Raw genomic sequence first — 24,888 nt, 5'->3', positions numbered from 1 at the left:
GTTCAGGGAGCTGAGGCGTAAAACTGGACGTGCGCCAAGGGTGCACAGGGAGGCCTATGTGCGAGGAATCTGTGAGGGGGTAGAGCATCACCTGTGGTCAAGGGATTCTCGTCCTGCTTACAGGGGAATTTGCGCATTGCGTTCATCCAAGCCCATCCCTCGGTGTACTGCAGTTAGAGCAGAGGGTGGTGGGCTCTTGACAGAGGAGTCCAAAGTGAAGTCCCACTGGGCCAGTTACTTTGAGCGGTTGTAGCACTCAAGTCATCTCAGATCCATCTCAGATCCTTGGTCAGAGTGTCCATCTCAGATCCTTGGTCAGAGTCTAAGTCTCGCATCCATAGAGCCAGCACCAAGGACCTGAAGACTCGGACTTTCGTCCTCCCACACAGGTAGGTTGTATCGGGCTGATCCACCAGCTGTCGAGTTGGACGTCAGGGGTGTTACAATTCCTGTTGCTGACCCTCCAATCAACTGTGGTCCACCATCGCTTGTGCAAAAACAGGCTGCGGTGAACCGGTTGAAATGGGGTGAAGCTCCAGGGCTCTGTGGCATCCATGCTGAACTCCTCAAGGCTGGTGGAAATGCTGCACTCATGTCGTTGCTTGCAGTTCTGTGCCCTGCTTGGAACACAGGCATCATCCCAACTGACTGGAAGAGGGGCCTTGTTGTCCCTCTCTGGAAAGGTAAGGGTGATCGCCAAGACTGCAACAACTACCGAGGGGTGACGCTGCTCTCAGTGCCAGGCAAGGTCTTTCCTCGGATAATTCTTGATAGGGTTCGCCACCATCTGCTTGAGCACCAGCATCCAGAACAGTCACGCTTTACATCAAAGAGGTCAACGACTGACGGTATCCTTGCTCTTCGTGTCCTCACCGAACGCAGACAAGAGTTTTGACAGGAGCTGCTTGCAGCCTATGTTGATCTCTGTAAAGCATTCGATTCATTGAATCGGGATGCCCTCTGGAGGATTCTTGGTCTTCGTGGGGTGCCACCAAAACGGATCGATCTGATGTCTGAACTATACTCTGGTACTGAGAGTGCTGTGATATGAGATGTGGTGGTACCATCTCTGACTTATTTCGAGTTGTTACTGGACTTCGTCAGCGGTGTGTACTGGCCCCCATACTTTTCAGCAGTTGTATGGACTGGATTTTAGGGAGGATATCGGAGAGATCAAGCTGCGGTGCATCGTTTGGGAATGTCAAGATCTCTGACCTTGATTTCGCAGATGATGCAGTTTGGGTTCGTAATCTTTGCGGATACTTTAGATATCCTTTTGGGGGCCCTCGAGGTGCTGAATGAGCAGTCGGAGCTACTGGGATTACGGGTTTCCTGGGTCAAAACTAAGACCCAGCCTTTCAATGACATCTTGGATGCCGCTGTTCTGTCTGTGGCTGTTTGTGGTGAGGATGTTGTCGTGGAGAGATTCACTTACCTTGGCAGTGATATTCATGTCTCTGCTGGCTTTGATTCAGAGGTCAATAGACGTCTGGGTCGGGCCTGGGTAGTCATGGATTCACTGGATAATGGGGTGTGGCACTGCTGGTACCTGTGTGGGAGGACGAAAGTCCGAGTCTTCAGGTCCTTGGTGCTGGCTCTATGGATGCGAGACTTGGACTCTGACCAAGGATCTGAGATGGACACTTAATTCCTTTGGTACCAGGTCTCTTCGGAGAATCCTTGGCTATCGCTGATCGGACTTTGTGTCCAATGAGCGGTTGCTGAGAGAGACTCAAATAAGATTTGTAACCTGCATAGTCTGTGAGCGTCAGCTGCGGCTGTATGGACATGTGGCTTGTTTTCCTGACGCTGATCCTGCTCACCAGATTCTCTTAGCAAGGGAGTCTCATGAGTGGAGGAGGCCAATGGGCCGACCACGTGCCTCGTGGTTGCAGCAGGTTGATCGGCATCTCAAGGAGATGGGGATGGGCCAGGCATCTGCCTGGGGGATGGCCAGACGGAGCCCCCTGGAGTACCGGCCGAAAGTGGACGCAGCGACGCGCTGCTCTGGCGCATGCTCCCATACCTGACCTGATCGTCATCAAAATCTAATCAGCTCGTCCTTGTCACACACCAAACCTGTGCAGAAAATTTCATCTGGATCCATCCACAACTTTTTGAGATATCCTGCACACAGATAGGCAGACGAGGGTGAAAACATAGCCTCCTTCACCTTCAGTGGCGGATGTAAAATAGGGACAATACCCCGAGATGCTCACCTGGTAGCGGCTGGATAAAAAACCAGGGAACCACTGGCAGGCATGGATAACCCATAAGATATTTAATGGAGAAAAAAGTAAATAACTGGATTTTTATTTATTTATGCTGTGAACAAACACTGGTACATCACGGGTGATGAAGGTTGTGGTCAAGTTTCATCGAAATCATGTGTACATTGAACAAACTTTAGTCCGTCATGGGTGATGAAAGTTGTGGTGAAGTTTCATCAAAATTGTGCGTGTTGGTTCGGAGAAAAATTGCAAACGTTTATGGATGGACAGATGGACTGACACGCTGTCGCATAAGCTCCCAGGAACTACGTTCCGATGTTTACTTTTCTAACTCCGACACGAGCCCCGGCTTTGCATACAAAAACAAATGGTGTCTGTGCCCATCCTCGTTTATGTTGCCAACTTTGATCTCAACGGAGAAACCGACTGGTACCTTGTAAGCAAGGACTGACTTGCCCGTGAAGGCATGGCATACATGTGGTTCGAAGAATAGAAAGAGCAATGCACATTCCCTATACTGAGCACAAACAAACCTCTGTGGTGGATTTCAAACGAAAGTGGAGGAAGTGACCAAAAGTGCTTAAAGGAAAACAAAACCAAAACTTTATTGTAAAAAGTTCACGTTTCAGCAGGATACACAAATGAATTTGTGCCATCGACTCACAAATGAAGAAAATGTACAAAGTACACCAATCCAGGATGGTGGGTCAAGGTTAACCAACACGTTTTGTTCTGGGTAATGTGAAAGAAGTAAAAGTGATGCATTATTTTCCCCCAAAATGTCTCCTATTTATAATGAGCTGTTCTTTCAAGGCAATCGGTAATGTATTGGTGGCAGACGCATGTGAGTGTTTACGATAGATACATCGCCATGTCACAATACCTGCTTTCCCACTCTCATCACTGAAATTCGATGCTGGACTCCATACAATAAAGTGGATTGAACAGATTAAAGTCGCATCATGACAAATCTGGACTCCCAGGCAAAAATGCTACAGTGAGAATTATAGTATACGAGAGTACTACTCTCATATACTATAGTTGTGTAAGATTCAATGATGGCTTCCACACTTTCAACACTGATGCACAGTTCTGCTGTATGTTGATGCAGTCAGTGAATGCCCAAAGAATGACGTTCTGGAACGGACCATATTTGCCTCCATTTGGAAATTTTTGCAACATTCAAACACGTTTCTGTATAATAGTGGACATGCACGGATTAAAGATATTTTGACACTTTTTTCACCCGAAAACCTTCATGACAACATTCCTACAGTTCACTGCCATCTTCGAAATACCCAGGATTCTTTGCGCAGCTGTGATATCACTTTCTACAAGAATTGCTCGATGTTGCTAATAACACTCCACAGACTTTCAATGCTTTGTCAATTCTTTTACATTTAGCAGAAACAAAAACTGCACATTAACCTTGAGGCACTCGTATTTGAATATAAACGTCAAAGGAATTTTTGTTGTTCCCCAAAATGCCACCTTGTCACTCAACTTATTCTCCAGATTCTTTTTTAAACTCTTCAAATTCAATCTCTCCTGTTCCAGAAGCCAATGCATTCTCATTTCCACTCCCATCCTCCCCCTCATCCTCATCCTTCCTCTCATACTGCTCACAAGCATATTCATCTCCCTCGTCATATTCTTCCCTTCCCTCATCTTCTTCCTCTTCCTCCTCTTCCTCCTGTTTAGTGCCCGACTCGACGACAGACTTTGTGTTCCTCTGTCTATCTTCCGTGTTTCTGTGAGCATCGACCACACTGCACATCTCTTCTTGGAATGGTTTGTCACCACGATCAGCACCACCACCTTTGTCTATTTTCCTCGGCCTTGACTCCCTCGGCCTCGGCTCCCTCGGCCTCCTCAATGTCATCCAAATCAGCCCAGGGGTCTTCACCCTGTTGGAGAATGTACATCCGACCAAGTAATCGCAAATTAACATTTCAGTTTATTCAGGTCACAGAATCATGACTCAAGTTCTCAAATTCCTCGGTGTGATGAAGAAGGGCAGGTTTGCATCGAACTACGAAAAACGACATCATTCCCTCTTAGCTAACAGAAAGACTCCGATTCAATGTCACAACATTCAATCAGATAAATGCCATTGTTTAAAGCAAACTGACTATGAACGACAGGCAATAAGCACTGGATCACATCACACTGACACTAACGAGCTCCATTACGCTAAGAACGTTGATGTACGTACGTTCTTGAACTTCTCGTACAGACACTTGTAACGCATATTTGTAATCATGAGCTGAGCGACATTTTCAACATAGCGAGCGGCATTGTCCCAAAACACCTGTGAAAAAAACATAATCACGTTTTTAATCAACATTTGTTGCAAGTGGAACAAATTTTTGAGCTCGACAGATGCAAAAGTAATTTAACCAATGTGTGTACTCAAGCCTGATTGGTGTGGTGTGCTTGTATTTCATCATTTCTTAACACTCGTCTTTGTGAATAGCTGATGTTTATCCCCAATTATATCAAAGAAAAAGCACAGCAGTGCTTACAAACTTCGGACAAATCATAGACAAGAGCAGTCAAATGGCTTCCAGAAATACACTCGTGGAGAAAGTGCCACCACGGAGTTACAAACCCAAATTGTCGGCAAATTTCAAACAACAAACTAATCAACATTTAAATAGCTTAATATTGCCGAATGAGGAGCGGAACAGAAAAAAAAAAAGTTTGAAGAGAAAGATGTCCAAAGTGGTGAAAAATACGGTTGGTGCCTGGGTGCAAGGATTCCCCACTCACTATTTAATATAACTCCTCACTATGGGGTGAGGGGGAGGATGGGGAGTAAGGGGTGACATAGCTTTGAGGTATGCTCACTTGCATCTGAGCTGTCTCATCTGAATTAAAATTTGACCGAGCTATAAGCTGTCACCCTGGTGTTTCACATGCAGGGCAATGCATCAATGTGTGCGTCCATCCATTGGAAGGACTTTGGGTTTGGAATACCTGTCTGACAGTACTGGTCGTTAGTGGACATGTGTAATGGCTACTAACTTAGCCAAATTCCTGCACAGCCAGTTTGTAAATGACTTTTGCCAAAAATATTTCTCAGCCAACCCCATGGAAGTAATTGGGACCAATAGAGTAGTAGTAGCAGCAGTCTATAGTGTGCCAGGGTGGTGATGCTGCTTCTCATGTTGTCCTCCTTGAGGCTGTGAATTCTAAGGCCTTCTCTTTGTCATTGGCACATTGTGACAAGAGGATGGGTCTTTGTCTGCTTCTCATTCTGTGCAGACACGTTTTCGGCTTTGCGGTATTTTTTTAATCGTGCGTTTTCTGATCTTGCTACTCCCACCGTATCACCTTTCTCACCAACTCCTGCCTACTGTAAGTCGCACATACTATTTGAACAGACAATCTTACCTTGTTATGCTCTTCAAGCCGAAGCCAAAAGCTCATCTCCATTCATTCCCCGCTTCCTCAATTCAATTCCCTCCTGTGGACCCATCTGTTGCCTCATGCTTTTTCCACAAAGCCGCCAATGCACTGCCACCTCAAAGCATCTCCCATTTCTTCTTCTGAGCTTAAAACATCTACTGAGACCGTCCCCCTTTCACCTGCAATGACAACTTGTACTGTGGTACTTTCATGTCCACCTGCTTCACCTACACCCCACTGTGTCTGCTCTGTTCTATTAGCCTCGACGGATGTATGTTGTTTTTTAAACCTAATAAACTATTAGCTTAGTGGTTCAGCTGGCATCCCAATTTCCCAGTTGGGAATCCAGACAGTTGATTGGCGAATAGAAGAACTGTTGGGAATCTAGACCAAACAGAGTCCATAAACTTGCTTGTAGAGTCCTGTAGCGTTGTAAGCCGCTTCTTCGCCCAATGTGAAAATTGACAACTAAATGGGAAAATAATAATTTGCCTGGACATGAAAGGGAAAACCCATGCATGTCAAAGAGTGACGTCAGATTAAATTTAAGATTTTTATCAGTTGAAACTTTAATTACAGCAGTGGATGTTGCTGCTCTTTTTAACCAAAGGATTTAACCAAAGGCCATAGAACAATAACAATCCTGTGATTATTGGTAAAAATGAAGACAACAACCATCTCATGACAGTTGAGTTTGAAGAACCACTCAGTGGAATGCTGTGATGCATCTGGCAAAGCAAACGCTCAAAAAAAAAAAGAAGTCCACGCTCGACAGAGCCAAATGGAATAAAAGTTGTAAGTAAACTTAGGTGTCGTAAATATAATTGCAAGACATTGTTCATTATACCTACAACATTTGGTGAGACAGAGGACAGGGAGGATATGGCATCCATGGCAGGCAAACAGACAATATAATTTACATGAATTTTTTTTGTTTTTACAAGTTTTTGGAAAAACCCAGTGAAATAAAGCATTTTGGAAGAGGATAATGATGGGGCATTCCATGTCAAGTGTACACATTTTTCAGCGAAATTTTGACAGTCTCAGATTTCACTCTTTTTTTTGTGCAAGTGTTTGTATCCACGGTAAATCATCATGTGTCAATTTTCAGACCTGGGGGCCCATTTTAGCCCCCCCCCCCAATTTGGGTGCCCCCGGTTGACCCACAATCTTCCAGAAGCCATATCACAGGTTGTAGTGGTCCGATTTGGCTGATCTTTGTATCAAAATGCTCGTAAAAGCGAGATCTTTTGAATTGCGTAAATTAAAATCACTCCGAAACAGTAATTCAAAAAGTTATAGTTTGGGGTGCCCTTTGACCTTGGGCCCCCGCTCGCCAGCCAACCTGATGGTCCCGATTTTTTTCGTGTGAGAATACCCCTTCATATACTCCAACACCTCAGCATAAATGAAAATGGGATCTCAATGGGTTCAAGTGTGATGATGGTTTTATTGTTCGGGATCCACATATCACCAATTCTTAATTCGACATTGGGCGACGTTTGCCGTCATCGTTCCAATGACATCACCTGCTGGCAGGCGACTTTATGTCTGAAATTGAAAATAATCTCTGGACTATTATATACAGTCATGCGCCACTTAACGACGGGGTAACGTTCTGAGAAACGCGTCGTTAAGCGACGTCGTCGTTGTGTGAACATCATTTTTTTTCTTTCGTTTTCAAACATCGTACTTGCACAAACCTAGACACCTAGGCTATATGGTGTAGCCTATTGCTCCTCGGATACAAACCCGTACAGCATGTTACTGTACTGAATACTGTTGGCAATTGTAACACACATCCAAGAGAGACGGAAGACACATTAGATTTACCTTTGTGCTGTTCATGACGGCCATCGGTGTTGTTAGCAGCAGCTTACAATCTCCTCTCGCATCGATTTTATAAAGGTGAATAAATAGCGTTTGGATTTTATAAATACGTAATCATTGCATCTATGTTATAATTTACAAATGAAGAAACGAGCACCTGTCAATTGTGATATATATTTTCGGAACAGTGCGATCGTTCCAACAACATAAAATGCTTCACTAAAAACAAATTTGTGTTTTAATGTCGACTAAGAACAACGATTTATTCGTGGAATTCTTCAATTCAAAGGTAATTTACTTGCTAAAAGGTAAACGTGCAAACATTGGTTCAGTTTGAAAGCCGATTTCCTTGAATCCCGATTTGGCAGGATCCTGTTTTTTTCGCGATGACATTTTATGGACCTCAACGATCGCATTATAACAGGGCCACACTGTCGTTTATTATCATTATGAGGTATTATGTACTGTACAGTGTACATAATTGTATTTGCTATATTTATACGAGGCTACATCACTCGGCGATAGGAATTTTTTAGTTACAATTTTTTTCTTTATTTTTTCAGAGCTGGCAGATCGTCGGTGCCCAAAACGTCGTTAAGCGGCGCATGACTGTATATGTATATATGTATGTATGTATGTATGTATGTATGTATGTATGTATGTATGTATGTATATATATATATATATATATATATATATATATATATATATATATATATATATTGCATCATTTGCAAAAAATTATTCTGCCCATTGTGTCTATTGATTTTTAAGTGTACATTTTTTGTATAACCATCATCGAATTAAGTTATAAATGGGCTAATCTCAGTTTTTGCATATATTGCAGTAAGCATGGCGACTGAAGATCGAAAGGAGTTCCGAAAATACTGTTGCGATCCGTTCAGCTGCCATAAAACGAAACACCGAAAAGATCTTCACAATGTGTCAAATGATATGTTGATGAAATTTTCTTCAAAAGGTGAAAAAAGATGACAGACTTTGTACTTCGTGCAGAAAAAAACTCAGTTGTCACCAGAGCGTATTGAAGAATCATCTTCGACCAGTTCGAAATTATCATCAGAAGGTACTATCGAAGGCATTGCAGAATCTATTTCGATAGATGAGGACGAGGAGGTTTTTGAGCAAAAAGCAGAAGTTGACCTATTAAAGCAGTCGTTATCGATGATAGGCGAAAGCCGATTCGACAAACGAATGGCGCATAGGAACCCAGGGTACGTTCCTGAAAAGCGAAGTAAAGTGGAAGATTCTGTGCGAAAGAAATTAGAACTAGTTGCTGGACCAAGCACTGCGGAGAAAACACAAAATACAGCGTCAAAATGTGATGAAAACTGCATGCCAGAGGTGATCAAAAGCCTGAAAGAAAAATACGTTGTCAGCATAGATATTTGCTCTGAAACAATATTTGCTAGGAATATGAGCATCAGAGGGATGATGAGTGAATTCAGTTGCTCCCAAAGAATGGCTCTGCAAGCCCAAAATTTAGAGAAAGAAAATGGTATGCTATAGTCTCCAAATCCCAAACAGGGTAAAATATTGCCTGACGAAGTGAAATCCGCCGTAACCGAATTTTACCGAAGTGATGAAGTCAGCCGAATAATGCCAGAAAAAAAGGACTGTGTGGTGGTCAGGAATGAACATGGAAAAGACAAAATTCAAAAGCACCTGGTACTAAACAATCTCAAGGAACTGTTTCAGAAATTCAAAGAGAAGAACCCTGGCTTGAAAGTTGGATTGGCGAAGTTCGCCATGCTCAGTCCCTCGGAGTGTGTCCTGGCCGGTTCAGGCGGTACACACAGTGTATGTGTATGTACGATGCATCAAAATGTGAAACTCATGATGTTTGGTTCCAAAATGCCACAGATAGCTGAACTTCCGAGCTATCATCATGTGATAGCACGCATAGTTTGTAACCCAACACAACCGGCATGTTATTTAAGAACTTGTGAAAGTTGCCCATCAATTGAAGACTTCAAAACCGAGCTACTGGGTGCTTATGAACTAGAGGATATTGAAGGAATTCAGTTTAAACGGTGGACATCCACCGACAGATCTAAACTGAGCTCCATGGTCCTGTCTTTGGAAGAATTCATTAATCAATTCTGTGAACGCGCGGTGAAATTAGTGAGACACGACTTCATTGCCAAGGCCCAATCTCAGTTTCTGAAAAATAAGAAAGACAAAATTGGTGAAGGAGAATTTGTCATTATTGGAGACTTCTCAGAGAACGATTCATTTGTCATACAGAATGCGGCCCAAGGATTCCATTGGAACTGCTCTCAAGCGACAATTCACCCCTGGGTTTACGATTTCAAATCGGACGACGGCATATTAAACCACGATTCGTTCACGATTATATCAGAATTCAATACTCACGACGTTGTCTCAGTCCACCTCTTCCAAAGAATGCTCAATGAACACTTGAAATCTAGCTTTGGAAATGTAAAGAAACTTTACTATTTCTCAGACGGTTGCGCTGGCCAATATAAGAATTGCAAAGCCTTCATAAACCTATGTCGTCACAAATTAGAGTATGGTGTTGACGTAGAATGACATTTTTTTGCCACAAGTCATGGCAAGGGCCCTTCAGATGGCGTGGGAGGTACAGTCAAACGAGAAGCAACACGTGAGAGCCTGCGTAGACCTTACGACAGTCAAATTATTTCTCCAAAAGATCTTTTCGCCTTTGCTGAAAATGGTTTGAAAGAAATGAAGTTCGGTTTCAGGATCCAAGAGGAGTATGACGAGGAAGAACGAAATCTGGAAAAAAGGTTAAAAACGGCCAAAACCATAGCTGGAACTCAAAAAGTTCATGCTTTCATCCCTATTTCTAAAACTGCTCTTCAAGTACGCAAATTCAGCCTTAGCGAGGAACACCGTAGAGTCAGCTATTTCAAAATCTGCACCAACTTTTAACAGGAAACTCTCAGGTTATGTCACAGTGCACTATGATGGAAAATGGTGGCTTGCCTGCATCATGGAAGCCTTTCAGGACACTCATTAAGTGAAAGTGAATTTTCTTCATCCAAACGGGCCCGCAAATAGTTTCTTTTTTCCTGACATTGAAGATCACTGCATTTTAGACATTTCTGATATACTTCTTTCTGTAGAACCAAAATTGCTTCAGGTAGAACCTACACAATCAGTAAAACAGAAACACAGCTGTCAAATAAAACATTGGTTGGCAAGAAATCTTGACTATAATATGCAAGGAAAAACTCTCACTCATACTAGTATCACTTTCAGTTCCTGCATGTGCATGTGGAAAATTTATGTACAATATACTGATATAGTGTATTGGAAATCTTGTGTTCAAATATTGTGCTATGTATTGTGGCGTATTGCGTGTCCAGCACCCGAGTCCCCGAACAATAAAACCATCATCACACTTGAACCCATTGAGATCCCATTTTCATTTATGCTGAGGTGTTGGAGTATATGAAGGGGTATTCTCACACGGAAAAAATCAGGACCATCGGTTTGGCTGGGGAGCGGGGGCCCAAGGTCAAAGGGCGCCCTAAACTGTAACTTTTTGAATTACTGTTTGAGTGATTTTACTTTACGCGATTTGAAAGATCTCGCTTTTACGAGCATTTTGATACCAAGATCAGCCAAATCGGATCACTACAACCTGTGATTATGGCCTCTGGAAGATTGTGGGGCAGCCAAGGATGCCCAAATTTGGGGGGCCCACAAGTCTAAAAGTTGGTATTTTGAGTTTTTTCACCCAAGTGAATAAATGACCAACATATGGGGAGAAAATGAGGTATTAGTGTCGGGAGGGTGTGTGTGCACTTGACATGGAATGCCCCTGATGTGTAATCACTGCAAAGTTCAAGCGATTCTGCAAAAATCAATGAACAATCGCACAGACAAACTTGAGGTCGTTCCTGAACGTTCTTTTTCTGTGGAGTCAACTTTCAACTAAGGAGTCAATGTCGACTCGGAATTGCCCCAAAGCATCGACATCGACAGCCTTGCCTCATGGAGTTCTTCATGCATGTGGTCCTTGAGGTGAACTTCCACTTCAAGCATGGAACTGGGCAGGAACACCCTACAAGCATTACACTTGACCACAAGCATTCGTGTCATGCAATCTGGCAGCTCGATACCTGCGCACACACACACACACAGACACACACACACACACACACACACACACACACACACACACACACACACACACACACACACACACACACACACACGCGCGCAAGTTCATCCTGCCCCGACATCTCCCCAAATCACGTAGTACTGTTAAAATCTCCATGAACCACTTTCTTTCTTTCCCAAGTTTTTGATTTGAACCTCTGAGACCCTGTCAGCCTAAATGTTTATCAACTTGTGTCAAAAGCCATCGGTGCCTTTCATTTCAGAGTCTCCTTCATCTGGAACGACACAATCTTCTCAATGACAAAGTTTAGCACTAACCAATAATCTACTTTTCAATGATGCAGTTATATCTCTCAAAGATACAGTCTTTGAAATAATTATGGAAACAAAGGAAAAACTGGGTATAAAATGCAAACAACACGTCACAATACCCTAGAATCGCATCTCGATGTGTATAAATGCAATGCTCCATAGTACAGTCATATGGTGATATCGTGGACCAAATCAACATATGAATGCCCATGGACACGAGTCTACAATAAAGCACACAGGCACGCCCGCCATTTTACAACCGCAGCACATGCACAAGAGGGTGCATCGATCAGGAACAAGAACTAGAACAATTCATTCATTTTTAGGATCGGAGAGTTTTTCCTCCATTAAGTCAGAAAGGTGAAACGTTTCTTTTGTGGGGGGTGGGGAGAGGAGGTATCGTCATGGTCTGTTATCAAAAATGCCAGGGTTGTAATTACGAGTTAGAAACGAGAAATTACGTCAATTTTTTTTTTTTTAACGGCTCATGAATGCGAGGTAACACTCGGGTTCCACATCTGTTTCACGGTACCATGATAACTTAACGTGTAATGTACATTGGCATCCAGTGGTGATGCAAAATCAATGAACACAGCTCAGCTCACATTTTACTGCCACACGGTGTAGATCGTTATATCCTCTAAGTCTGTGTGTAATAGATTTATAGTGGTAGCATTGGAAGATCCTGGAAAGAGACATGTAGTCCCTCTCCACAACAAGACATGGTTAATGGGCATCAGGTTTACGATAGATTTAATCAAGAGAGATGGGATTGGAGGGTGGATCTGCTTCAGGTTCGGGTATCTGGGTTATCGATTCGGCGTCGTGCGTTTCATGTCTGCCCCAGCCATGGGTATCGAACCTAACCTTCACACCCAAACCCAAACAAAAGTCGGCTGGAGGCGTGTCACTTCCTCACTGAGGAGAGGGGTGGAGCTTGGACTGCACATAAATCGAAATCTTGTCCCGCTCACCAATCCTTCTTGTATTATTATTATTATTATTGTGTGCAAGTTCTCACCAGCAAAAGGATCATTTGGTGCAAAGGGAATACCATGCAATTCCTCCCAGACTTGTCTTCTCTTTGTAACCTTCCTCATTTTGTGCATCACAACATCCTGCAAAAAAGAAAACACTCAAACAAATGCAATCTGAAAGCACCAGAACTTCAACAAAAACAACTACTTCTTGAACGGCTCAAATTCAAATACCTTGTGGGATCGACCTGAGAACATCCACCAACTAATGCCAGCAGATGGGATGCCCGGTTTATTGGCCATCCAAGTGACGGCACACACACTGATGTGTTGCTTTTCCCATGAAACAAGGTTACAGCTTGTAGCCGAGTGTCAAGATTCAAACCTAACTCAACAGCTCAGAGGTGAGTGTGTATACCTCTTCGATATACTGCCTGCCCTATTTAAGCAACAAAAAAAGAAAATAAATGGAACCGCCTGTCCTGAAGCTCACCTGGATCAGGAGCAACATTCACTCAAACCCACCTGCAGACACCCTGAAACCGTGAATTTTTTAATGCCGTGAACAAACTTTGGTACATCAAAGGTGATGAAGGTTGTGGTCAAGTTTCATTGAAATTGTGTGTGGAGTTTCGGAGTAGACAGCAAATACTTTTGGGGGGTCAACCCCTCCGCCTCCCCCCCCCCGTAGACCCCCATAATGAGCACAGATTTTGATGCGGTCGATAAACTTTGTTACATCACCGGTGATGAAGATTGTGGTCAAATTTCAACGAAATTGTGCGTGCAGTTTTGGAGAAAACAGCAAATACCTATTTATGGGGGGGGGGGGCAGCTGGGGCCTGCTCTCAAGAATGTCTTCTCCAGAGCAGACCCTATATGCTCCTATGGTTGGCAGCGAGTGCTCCGGAAGCAGTCGAGGAAAGACAGCGGCACTTGTACATGTGTAAGAATTGTGTTGCTCAGCTGGTGGGTCACCCAGATAGCTCAAATGACAGAGCACTGGTACGGTTTTGTCAGAAGACCTGGGTTCGATTCCCTGTCTGGGCCCGTAATTTTTCTGCATAGATTTATGAGATTGGTTCTATCCTGCTCATTTCTAATTGTGTTATTATTGTACATAATATTATGTATTATCAACAAATAAGGCTTAGGCACTGATCACGATTAAATATGTGTCTGACTCCATTAATGAATCGAGTGACTGCAATAAGTACAAGTACTGCAACATGAGAAAATGTGTTGTGTTTCTCTTCTTTGGATAAGTTCTCAGTACGATTGATGTTGCCCGTGTGTTTGAACCCCTCTTATGTGATGGTGCAATGCACATAGTTACAATCTCACAATCGAACGAGTGGAAACTGGAAAGTTTCATGGAAAAGTGTGAACTTGAAAGTGACCTTCACTTGATCCTAATTTGCAATTAAGCATGCTTAAAACAAGAGAGGACTGTGAAGTGTTGACTAATTATTACTTCACTCTGTTCGTTTAACACTCATGTACACATCGTCTGATCTCGCTTTAAAACAAAATCGCTTCCAAGTTCAAGTTGAAACTAACTGTTCTCATCATGGGGGAAAAAGCTCCATCTAGGAATACTGTACTTCAAAAATCATGCGGTCGATGGCAATGGCCTTTTCAGATGTCAAGTCTGCAAGGCCTTGCTTGGTTAAGGCATCTGATTCCAGTATGTCCAACCTTCGACTTCATATAAAACGTCATCACCCATCCAGCATGCTGCCTTAACAGCGAAGTCAGGTGGTCGTGCCGAGTCATTGTCGACAAAACTGAACTCCTTTTTACTCTCTTAATCAACCAAAGTCTCAATCGTATGAAAAAAGTTGCCGTCACTTGTAAAGATCGAGTGCATGATGTATGCCGCGAATTGCCATGTGTCAAAGATGTGCACGTCATATCAATACGTAACAAAAAAAAAAATTGATATATACCGGTATGAACACACCAATATACTGGTATTGGAAAAATAAATAAATCGATACCGATGGAGTTTATCCAGCAGTTAGTCAAATTTGTTGCTCCATGATAACAAAAGAGCTCATGCAAACTTCCATAATATATGACCTCTTATCTTATCTCCATAGCAAATGTTTCAAAAATATACTTTCAACATTCTTCATTTTCTTTAACTCAATTAACAAGTTAAACATGTAACATTTGTGATCTCAAAAACAAAGCTCAGCCAAACAACAAACTACACTCGTGTCTCAATGCTACATTAAAATTACCATTGGATTGTTAAAAAAATGCTGACTTTTGTAAATATAATTTTTATCATAATCCATTGACAGTGTAACTATTACATAATTGGGCCATAGTTGTCCACCGTGTCCTCCGCAACCCTTCATTTTTACCGGCATCCCTTGTTTGTCCGTCTCAGTCTATTTAGTCCCTCGGCCCTGCTGTTGGTGTTTTCCCCCCTCTCTTTCTGCTGTTCTTTTTGTTGTTTCATGCCGATTCATTTGATGTGCTAGCTCCTCCACAAGCCTCGACTTTGGATACAAAAAACAAACAAATGGACATGTAACTGAAATTTTGTTGGTACTTTCAATAGCAGTGATTGCAACTGTGTGGTTTTATTGACTAAAATAAGGGAGAATAATTCTTACAACTGTGATGAATATTCAATTCACTGTTCCATATTTAGATTCTGGATTCTTCTTGGGACTTGGAACCTAGAACTTTTTTTTGGTATTCTACAAGTAATGATAGCCATTTAATTCCAACTTTTATGGAACTTGATCATCCCCATAATTATCTTGCAGATTTAACAAACCGCTCCAGATACAGCATTAAAAGGTACAACCAAGTGAAGGAGAAGGACCTTCGATATAGTGTAGTAGACTTTTCAGAAGAATATTGCTACTGAGAATAAATAATTAAATATATATTAGGCCTTAGTTATTTTATAACTTGGTTTACGCAGTTCTTCAGCTAAAATGTAGGGTCAGTAAGGTCGAAATATAAATATTGTTACGGCTGTGGAAATTCGCAGAACACCATATAGGTCCTCACTTAGTTATGCCGATAAGTCCGTGTTCAGTTAGATTTCCCCACCATTGTTTAATGGGCTGTGATCCTTTGAGATAGTGTTATTCTTTTCCTATCGTTATTTTGGACAAACCACACTTCAACCTCAAACCACAACAACCACCATTACAACAACCAACATCGCTCCCAAATAACCACAACGCCAACCACGCCACCATCACCACAACCAAGTCAACACCACCAACGTCGCTCTCGACCACTGCTTCACGGCGGTCTCCACACGCCAAACCACGGCCCTCTTCGTTAATGTAAACCGTCTCGACGAAGCGAAGGAAACCAGAGGAGTTCCGATGGCACGCGGATTTTCCCGCCTGATTCTCCCTGGACCTGTGCCAATTCTGATTCTCTCGGCCCCCGTGAGGTGCATGGGAGGGGTGCGAGAGGGCACGCCCCTTTTCTGGAAGGTTCCCGCAGGTTCTGGAAGGAGGGCGGGGCGAGAGCGGAGGGGCTTGGCAGGAGGAATAAAAGGGCGTGCAGGACGCCAGGTCTGGCAGCTTATGTGTTTTCTTCGTAGCAACTTGACAGCTCGTGTGTTTTTCTCGTCGGCCCGTGGTTTTTTTTCCTTCGTGGTGGCAGCTCGTGAGCTCCTGGGTGTTTTTCAAGTGCTTGGGTTTTTGTGTGGTGGCTGCTCGACTTCTTCGTGGCTGCTCGACTTCTTCGTGGCACACGGACCAGGGACGCGGACGGGGAGGCGCCGCTTTGCCAGCTCTGTCGCGCAAGCCTGCGCATCCGTGTGGAGAGCGCCGGAGAGAGCTCGCCCACCATCGCACCACGAGGGTGCAGGTAACTTGCAACGGTCTCGTGGGATTCGTTCGGTCTGCCAAGTCCCACGCCATAAAGGCCCATGGGCCCAGTCTGACCCCATGTCTATGGGGGTGGTCTTTTCCTTTTCTCTTGCTTTTGAATGAATGTTGGTGGCACCGTGTCTTGTGAAGTAAAACTGTTAAGTGGCTGTACATAAATTGTTTATAGTCGGTTGTAGTGTTTTCGCTTTATTTGTTCCCATACCTGCATTGACTGCATGATTGTTTGGAAATGTGCATGTGTAAAATAAATGTACTTGGGTGAATGTACCCCGTTCGTTGCGTCCTCCTTTCTCCCCGTTGAAATGCCATCTTGCATCGCGGAATAATAGTTGGGGTTGTTAAATACCCGTTAAATAGAATCGAATCCGGCGATAATACCCGCTCGGTTATCACTGCAGAACGGAACGAACCGCTTGGGCGGTTCGTGTCCAAGCCGCCTGCGCCGAGGTACGGTATCCATGTAGGCTACCTGCGCAGGTAATTGGGTATATCGAGATTCAGCGATTGACCCTATTCTGCGCGGGTAGAAAATTGGCTCGGCCGTGGTGGGGTTGAAGACGCACCCGTGACAGGGTTCCGGCGTTGCTCCGGAAGGTCACGACTGAATTGTCCGTCCGGTGGGCGAGCGGAAACTATTAGTGGAAAGCGGCCGTTCGCACGCCGGCGGGCGCGAATTCGTAACAATATAAATATAATTTCCATTTTTAGAAATTAAATATTTTTATGATTTTTTTCGGATGTTCCATGGAAAAGACAAGGGTAGGTGGGGGGAAAAAATATAAATCCCAGACCAGGAGGATCTAAGAAAACATTGAAGATGGAAGACCATTCAAATGCAGGATGCCCATGTTCACTGTATCATCTGATGTGAAAAAACAATAAAGAAGGATTAAAACTTGTTTTTACAGTATAGTCTGGCATGTTTTTCTTATAGAAACCTGTTGGATCATCAAACAAATGGAAACAATGCTGAGAATATTACTGTCCAAGTCGTAGATGTGTGCGTGCACACCAGTGAATAGTGCTGGATATGATTAAACCAGAGAGTTGGTGTCAAAGCCACCCAATGCTCGCCTGTTTATACATTTATCGTTTTTAAAAGACTAGTCTAATAATTAATATATTTTAATTTAGCATTGCAGTGAAGTATAATTATAAAGCAAAATATATGTATTTGTATTGTTGTGGTTACCAAATTCGCAAACCACCATTCAGGTCCCTTAGGTGAGATATCTCGGTAAGTATATGTGCAGTTAGGCCCAAACCCGTTGTCTAGTGGGAATACATGTCATTTATGCGTGCTGCGACTCTTCAGGATAGCCGTTTTTCTTTTACTATCTTTATTTTGGACCAACCGCCATTGTTACCACCACCAACCACAACATCAACCACCCACCGCGGCGCCGCTTCACGTCACACCTCGCAACCGTCGCATCGCCACCGTTCTTGCGCCGCTTGTGGGTACCGGTGTTGGACTCGTGCAGGGCGCGCGCCAAACAGCGTGTACAAAACCACGGATTTTCAGCTCCAAAAACGGATCAAAAACGACACACGCCCACTTTTGTTCCGTCCAATCGGTGAGCGAGGGGCGATTTGGCCCCGCCTCCAGGGCGTTGGAGGGCGATCGCTATATGCAAATTTATGGATCAAATGCATTCACGCCCACTTTTTCTCGGGCCAATCGGGAGCGAGGTGAAAGGTCGAAGGCAGGGGGTCAAAGGCGAAGCCACGGGGCTTATATAAGCGGCCGCGTTCGTCAGTCAAGAGAGTTAAGACTTCGCAGTCGGTGGAGTTGGGAAGAAGAAGCAAGAAGGAGTTGAGTTGGTCGTCGTGTGCGTTGGAGTCGGAGCGAAGAGGACGGAGCTGTGGAGAGGCGGCGAGGGCAGACGAGGGGGTGCTCACGTCGTGCCGGGAGCTGCACACCAGGGAGGCCGACGGCGCGACCTGGTCGAGGTGGAGACGCTCGTCGCGGGACTCGAGGCAGGGTAGAAATCCTCCTTTCCCCCGAGGCCCGCGGAGTTGAGGCACCATCGCCGCTCCGCGTCTCATCACCAGACGGGTAGGCCCGACCCGGTCTCGGCCTCAGGCCCGCCTCATCCTTGAGGGTTCTCTTCTCTTTTTCTTGGTTTTGGATATGTGTTGTCGGCGCCGTCTGTGAAGTAAAATTGTATAAGTGTTGCCGTGTGCTCGCGTAGTCGGTATTAGCTCTGCATTGTGTTTCTTTTCCTTCTATGTGCTTTTGGTGGAATTGCATTGTGTTTCTCTTCTTTTCTATGTGCTTTTGGTGGAATTGTATATGTGCGCTTTCCGTTCATCGCGATTAAATGTGCTTTGTGTTGAACTGTTTCCCGCTTCGCTTCGTCATTTCTTTCATTGAATCCTCATCTTGCTTCACGTAAAGGGTTGGTAGTGGGCTGAATACGCCCGATAATTAATCGAACCGTCGAGGCCGACGATAACACCGCTCGGTTATCCCGATAGTACGGAACGGGTCGCTTAAGTGGCCCGTGTCCGAAGTCGACCTGCGGCGAGGTGCGATCGCCCGGTCTACCCTCCGTGTGGGTACTTAGGTAGGTCGAATTTGGCGAGCAACCCTATCCCACACGGGGGCTGATTGGCTCGATCGCGGTGAGACCGAAAGGTCCACCCGTGACTGGTTCCCGGCGTTAGTCCGAGAGGGTCACGACTGGATTGTCCGTCCGGTGGGCGACGTGCCGCGATTCGAGTTACGTGGCCGTCAGCACGCCGGCGGGCGCGAATCAGTAACACTGGTGTCAGGTCGTGCGATACAAATCCATCGCCCTCCTCGCGGCACTGGTATCGGAGAACAGGAAAACGGGCTCTCCTGTCTCCAGCTAAATTCACGGGAATCGGTCCAGGGGTGAGAGAAGCGACCCCCGATTCCCTCCAAATTACGAGCGATTCCCTCCAAATTACGAGCGAGCTAAATTAACCCTTCACGAGAAGCAAGATGGCGTCTCAAGGCGAGCGGGAGCCGGGGGTATTAGAAATGGATGTAGAATGTGTAGGATCCATGGCCCAGGATGGAATGCCCGTGCAGGAACACGAACTCGCCCAACTGAACCCAGAGCCCGAAATGGGTGCGGCAGCGGCCGCGGTGTATGACACCTCCCCCCCCCTCTCCACCAAAACCCTTCCCCAACCCCTGCCGAAACGGCTCACTCAAGCGCACCCGACATGGCCCAGCTATGCGCCATGCTGGCGGAAATGACAGCGAAGATAAATGCGAACATGAACGAAAAGATGGATGCGAATACACAAAAGATGGATGCGAATACACAACAAATGAACGAAAAGATGGATACAAATACAAATGAAGTAAAAACGAGGATGGATGCGAATACACAGCAAATAAACGGAATGGAAGCAAACATGAGGGAAGAAATGAAAGAGCGACGGGGTGAGACGCAGAACATGGGCCGATGCCTGCAGGCGGGCATGAAGGCCGTGACCAGGGAGATAGGAATGGCGACTCCACGTGTGGAAGCAAACGAGCTGGAAGGGGGTGCAACGGCTGACAGGCCCGCGGTGGAGGCGGGTAAGGAAAAAGTAATTCGGGAGACAAGAGACGAGGTGAAAGTAATTGCGAGGGAGAGAAAAGAACAATTAATACAGAGAGCAAGGATGAGGTACGCGGAGATCGTGAAAGAGCAAGGAGTGAAAAACAGGGAAGGACGGGAGCGACTTAAAGAGAAAGCAAGGTTGACCTACATAAAGATAAGGGAAAGACGCCAGAAAGAAGCGGAGACGAAGAGACAGGAGGGGACAACAGAAACTTATAAATGTATAGAGACACGGGAGACAAAAAAAATAGAGAGACTGCATGACAATGACAAGGTAAGTGACGCACACACACACACGGAGGTAGTGGAGGATAATGGGGGTGAGCTCGCGGAGCGTGTAGGGACCCGGTGCGAGCAGCGGGATAGCCTCCTCCAGGAACGAGGGGAGGGAGTATGCCCCCTTGAGGCGAGTCACGACCAGGTGCGTTCGGTCGTGCTTTGCGAGGTTGAGGGGAGGAGTGCTGCGAACGGGTGCACGGAGAGCTTGGGGGGTATAGAGGCCCCGGAGACCCTTGTGGGGACACGAATCCCCAGTGTGGTTGTCCCTGTGTGTGTGGTGCAAGGTGTGAGTGCGTCCCCGTGTGTGGAAGCGACCCCGTGTGTGAGTGGTGTGGTGGCGATGGTGCCAGGGTACGTGCTTCCCAGCACGCCGTGTGTGGGTGAGGCACCGTGTGTGAGTGAGGCCGTGTGTGTGGATGAAACGGCCAGTATGAGTGAGGCACCGCAGATGAGTGCCCCCGCGTGTGTGAGTGAGGAACGGAGTGTGGATGAGGCACCGCGGGTGAGTGCCCCCGCGTGTGTAAGTAGTATGGTTTGTGTGAGTGGTGAGGCACGCGTAAATGAACGGCCGTGTGCAAGGTCGCTGTGTGCAAGGGAGACCGTGTGTGTGAGAGAGCGGTATGTGAGGGAGATGTCGGTCGGCATGCGGGAGCACGCAGCCGCGTCTCCCGGTGTGAATGTGATGGAATGGACTGTGAGCGTCGTAACACGCAGGAGTGCGTGTGTGGAATGGAGGCGACGACGGAGACATGTGAGGAAAGAAAGCCGAGTAGCGGCTGTAGTTGTTTCGGGGACCGTGCCGGGTTCACCCAGCAGTGAGCACGCGGTCCGTGCTGTGCAACGCACGAGACCACCACGTGCTCGCTTGCGAGAGTGAAGTCCCGGTCCGGAAAAGCCAGCGGTGGATTTGCCGATCCCGCGAATGGACAAAGTTTAGGCAGGATTACGGATTTGGACCGGACGGGTTCTCCACGCGATCGTGTGTGTTAAGCTCCAACGGGCAGAGCACATGTGTTCGCGTGGGGAACCCCTCGAGACGTGGGGCTTGTGTTTTTTATATGTGCACGGTGACGTCATGGCTGCACGTGGGGTTGGAATCCGGCAGGAGGGGTATCTCTGCCGGATGGTACCGTCCAAGGAGGGACGAGGAACACGTGCAGCTGCATGACGTCACGGGCAGATGCAAAGTGCGCAAGCTGTGAGTTGCCGCGCTGGCGCTGCGCATGTAAAGAAAAAAAAAAAAAAGAACAAGCCTCACTTTCGGGTGCACAGGATTCCTGGGCAAGGGGTGGAAGCCCCCCTTACCCGGGGCACAGGATGGAAACTAGTTAGGGGGAAGGGTTAGCTTAGTTAGACCGACTCCATGGGGCAGGGGTAAGTCCTCATGGAGTCCGTGGAATGGATTAGTTAGAGGGATTTAGTGAGCTTAAGGTTGGGAAATTGACCAATGGGATTATTTGGAGACAGTGACAGACTGTGAATGTGTAGCGGGGACGTAGCTTAGCTACGTAGTGTTAAAAGGAACGTGCTGTAGTTTAAGGGACGACGTGGGAGCACGAGTTAGTTAGGGGAAGTAGTTAGGAGGATGGCAGAGTTCAGCGGTGTGTGTGTTGAAGAGTGGTGAGGTGGAGGCATGTGCTTGGTGAGTGAGTGAGGCCAGCGGGTCTGTGTGTATGGAGCGAATGGGGAATGCATGGTGCGATGAGTGATTGGGGGGAGGAGTGACTCCCGCCCAAGGGACCCCGGGGTCAGAGTAAAGTGAGTTAGCTGGGTTAGCCAAATTGAAAAATGGAGGTCGTTTTGCTGTTGGTGGGAATGTCGGCTCGAAACCCATTTGGAGGGGTGCAGGAGCCCTGTTGACGGGCTTGGGAGCGTGGCTGCGAAAGGTGAGTATCGCTGAGTGGGTACCCCGGGCACCAGGCTAGTCGGCCGCGGTAGGCCAAGGGCCCATGGGGGGCCGGGATAGCGTAGTGGGCACGGGTGCGTCTGCTTGGTGCGGAGGCCCAGGGCGCCATTAGCCGCGTGGGCAGTGTTGTGGGCAAGGGTGACGCTCGGAAAGGGGCCTGGGAAGCCAGCCTGCCACGTGTGCGTTTCAGGGGAGGTGCCATGGGGGGCACTCCCGGTGTTAATGAGCTGGTAGGCTCGGAGGCAGTGTAGTGCCCGGGGGTGCCATAGCGGGAGATTCGGCAGAGGGTCGTGCCTGCCAAAGGGTGCCACGTGTCCCAGCCATGAGACCGTGTGAGGGCACGGAGAGAAAATTGGGGGGCGAGGCCCGAAATTGTGAGGACACCAACACAGGCGACGGGAATCTGGGTTGTTCGAACCAATAGTTTAAGCGAGAGGCGCTTGTTGAAAGCCCCGGGGTAGTTTAACAGTTAAATGGTTAGGGTAGATTAGGAGATGTACCCCTCCGCACCATCCATTCCCTCGCTGTCGTTGTGGGCCGTTGGACCCACTTGGTGTTAAGATCGCCGAACTCTGGGGAGGCCATCCTGAGGCTTCGTTGGGCCTCGACACAGGACGCTAGCTCTCCCTTGTTCCCCTCCGGGAACGGAACGTAGGGGTTGGGAGTAGGCTAGGTGACAGGATAGGTTAGCCGAACAAGGACGATAAAGGGGGTTAGGGGACGATTTATAGTGGGGGAGTAAAAATAAAAACAACAAAAAAAATTAAGTTGGGGCTAAATTGGGGTTTGACAAATTAAGGGAGTGGGTATGTACAGTGACAGGCAAAGGCGATAGGTTGGGAGGGAGACAGGTAGGTAGGTCCGAGCCCGCCTTCCAAGTGGCCAGCACCACCGCACTCCCTCCACCAACTTCCACTGATGGCAAAAGCTGGCCAGCTTCATCTGCTGGCTGTGTGCTGCAAGGCCTGTGCCGGCCGGATCATCTGCAGCTGTGGTACTTCAAGGCCTGTGCCGGCCAGTTCATCTGCGGGCTGTGTTTGCCTGCAGCGGCCTTATTCTGCGGGCTGAGTTTGCCTGCTGCCTTTGCCATGCCATGCCCACTGCCCATGTTCACCAGCCCCGTTCAATTTTTGCTTTACCCCCCCCTGTTCATTTCCATGTGCGCCAGGATCCGCAAGGCAACAGTTTGCCAGCTGCAAGAACTGCCCTGTTGGCAGCTACAACACGGGCCTGCAGTGGCGGCCCGTGCACCGTGTTTGTGTTCATCCATCCATTCGTAGTGTTCATTGCGTGTGCCACTTGAGCTGGCACGGAGACTGCATTTGTGCAGCCCATGCACCGTTGTGGTTCACTGCATTCAGTTCATCCGTTCATCCATCCATTCGTTGTGCTCATTGCGTGTGCCACTTGAGCTGGCACGGAGACTGCGTTTGTGCAGCCCATGCACCGTTGTGGTTCACTGCGTTCAGTTCAAAAGGGAAGGCCTTGGACTGCGTGTGAGCAGCCAGCCACGTTCCCTGTCACCTGCATTGTTTTGAGCCAGAGACTGCATGCGAGCAGCCTGGCTCCCTGCTAACTGCTTTTCTTTTGCAGAGTTCATTGATCCTGGGCCATGGTTTAGTGTAAAATTTGTAAGTTAAGGTAAGATGTACTGTACATATGAGTGCGCCCCCGGCATGTATGTCTTAGCGCCGGCAATTTTATTTAAGTCGTCCGTGTGAGTGAGTTTGTTTAGGTAGTTACGCAGCCCTCAGATTATTTATTTTGGGGACACGAATACCATGAATGTCGCACTCAGGGATCCGTAGGTAAAATGTACTAGGGGAAAACTACACATGATGGCACACGAAAATTTGACGACTCGGGACGAGTCTGTAAAAAGGGGAGGGGGTAGTGTTGTGGTTACCAAATTCGCAAACCACCATTCAGGTCCCTTAGGTGAGATATCTCGGTAAGTATATGTGTAGTTAGGCCCAAACCCGTTGTCTAGTGGGAATACATGTCATTTATGCGTGCTGCGACTCTTCAGGATAGCCGTTTTTCTTTTACTATCTTTATTTTGGACCAACCGCCATTGTTACCACCACCAACCACAACATCAACATCAACCACCCACCGCGGCGCCGCTTCACGTCACACCTCGCAACCGTCGCATCGCCACCGTTCTTGCGCCGCTTGTGGGTACCGGTGTTGGACTCGTGCAGGGCGCGCGCCGAACAGCGTGTACAAAACCACGGATTTTCAGCTCCAAAAACGGATCAAAAACGACACACGCCCACTTTTGTTCCGTCCAATCGGTGAGCGAGGGGCGATTTGGCCCCGCCTCCAGGGCGTTGGAGGGCGATCGCTATA

At 46.6% G+C, this 24,888-nt stretch overlaps 1 pseudogene across 1 annotated transcript in view; it reads right to left on the bottom strand.

Moving 5' to 3' along the window:
* Positions 1-2,811: 2,811 nt before the first annotated feature.
* The window catches only part of LOC147012588 (uncharacterized), a 51,616-nt pseudogene continuing 29,539 nt past the window's right edge, over positions 2,812-24,888 (bottom strand). The window contains exons 8-11 of the transcript XR_015051003.1: positions 12,937-13,033; positions 11,472-11,602; positions 4,447-4,542; positions 2,812-4,138 (exon numbers count right to left, since the gene is read on the bottom strand). The product of XR_015051003.1 is annotated as an uncharacterized LOC147012588 (transcript). The remainder of the gene's footprint in view (positions 4,139-4,446; positions 4,543-11,471; positions 11,603-12,936; positions 13,034-24,888) is intronic.

This window comes from Eptatretus burgeri, chromosome 14 (genome assembly GCF_056783735.1).
Source record: "Eptatretus burgeri isolate ZD-2024b chromosome 14, Ebu_testis_v1, whole genome shotgun sequence".
NCBI lineage: Eukaryota > Metazoa > Chordata > Myxini > Myxiniformes > Myxinidae > Eptatretus > Eptatretus burgeri.
The sequence above is the reverse complement of the archived record's forward strand: the minus strand, read 5'-3'. Positions and strand labels throughout refer to the sequence as shown.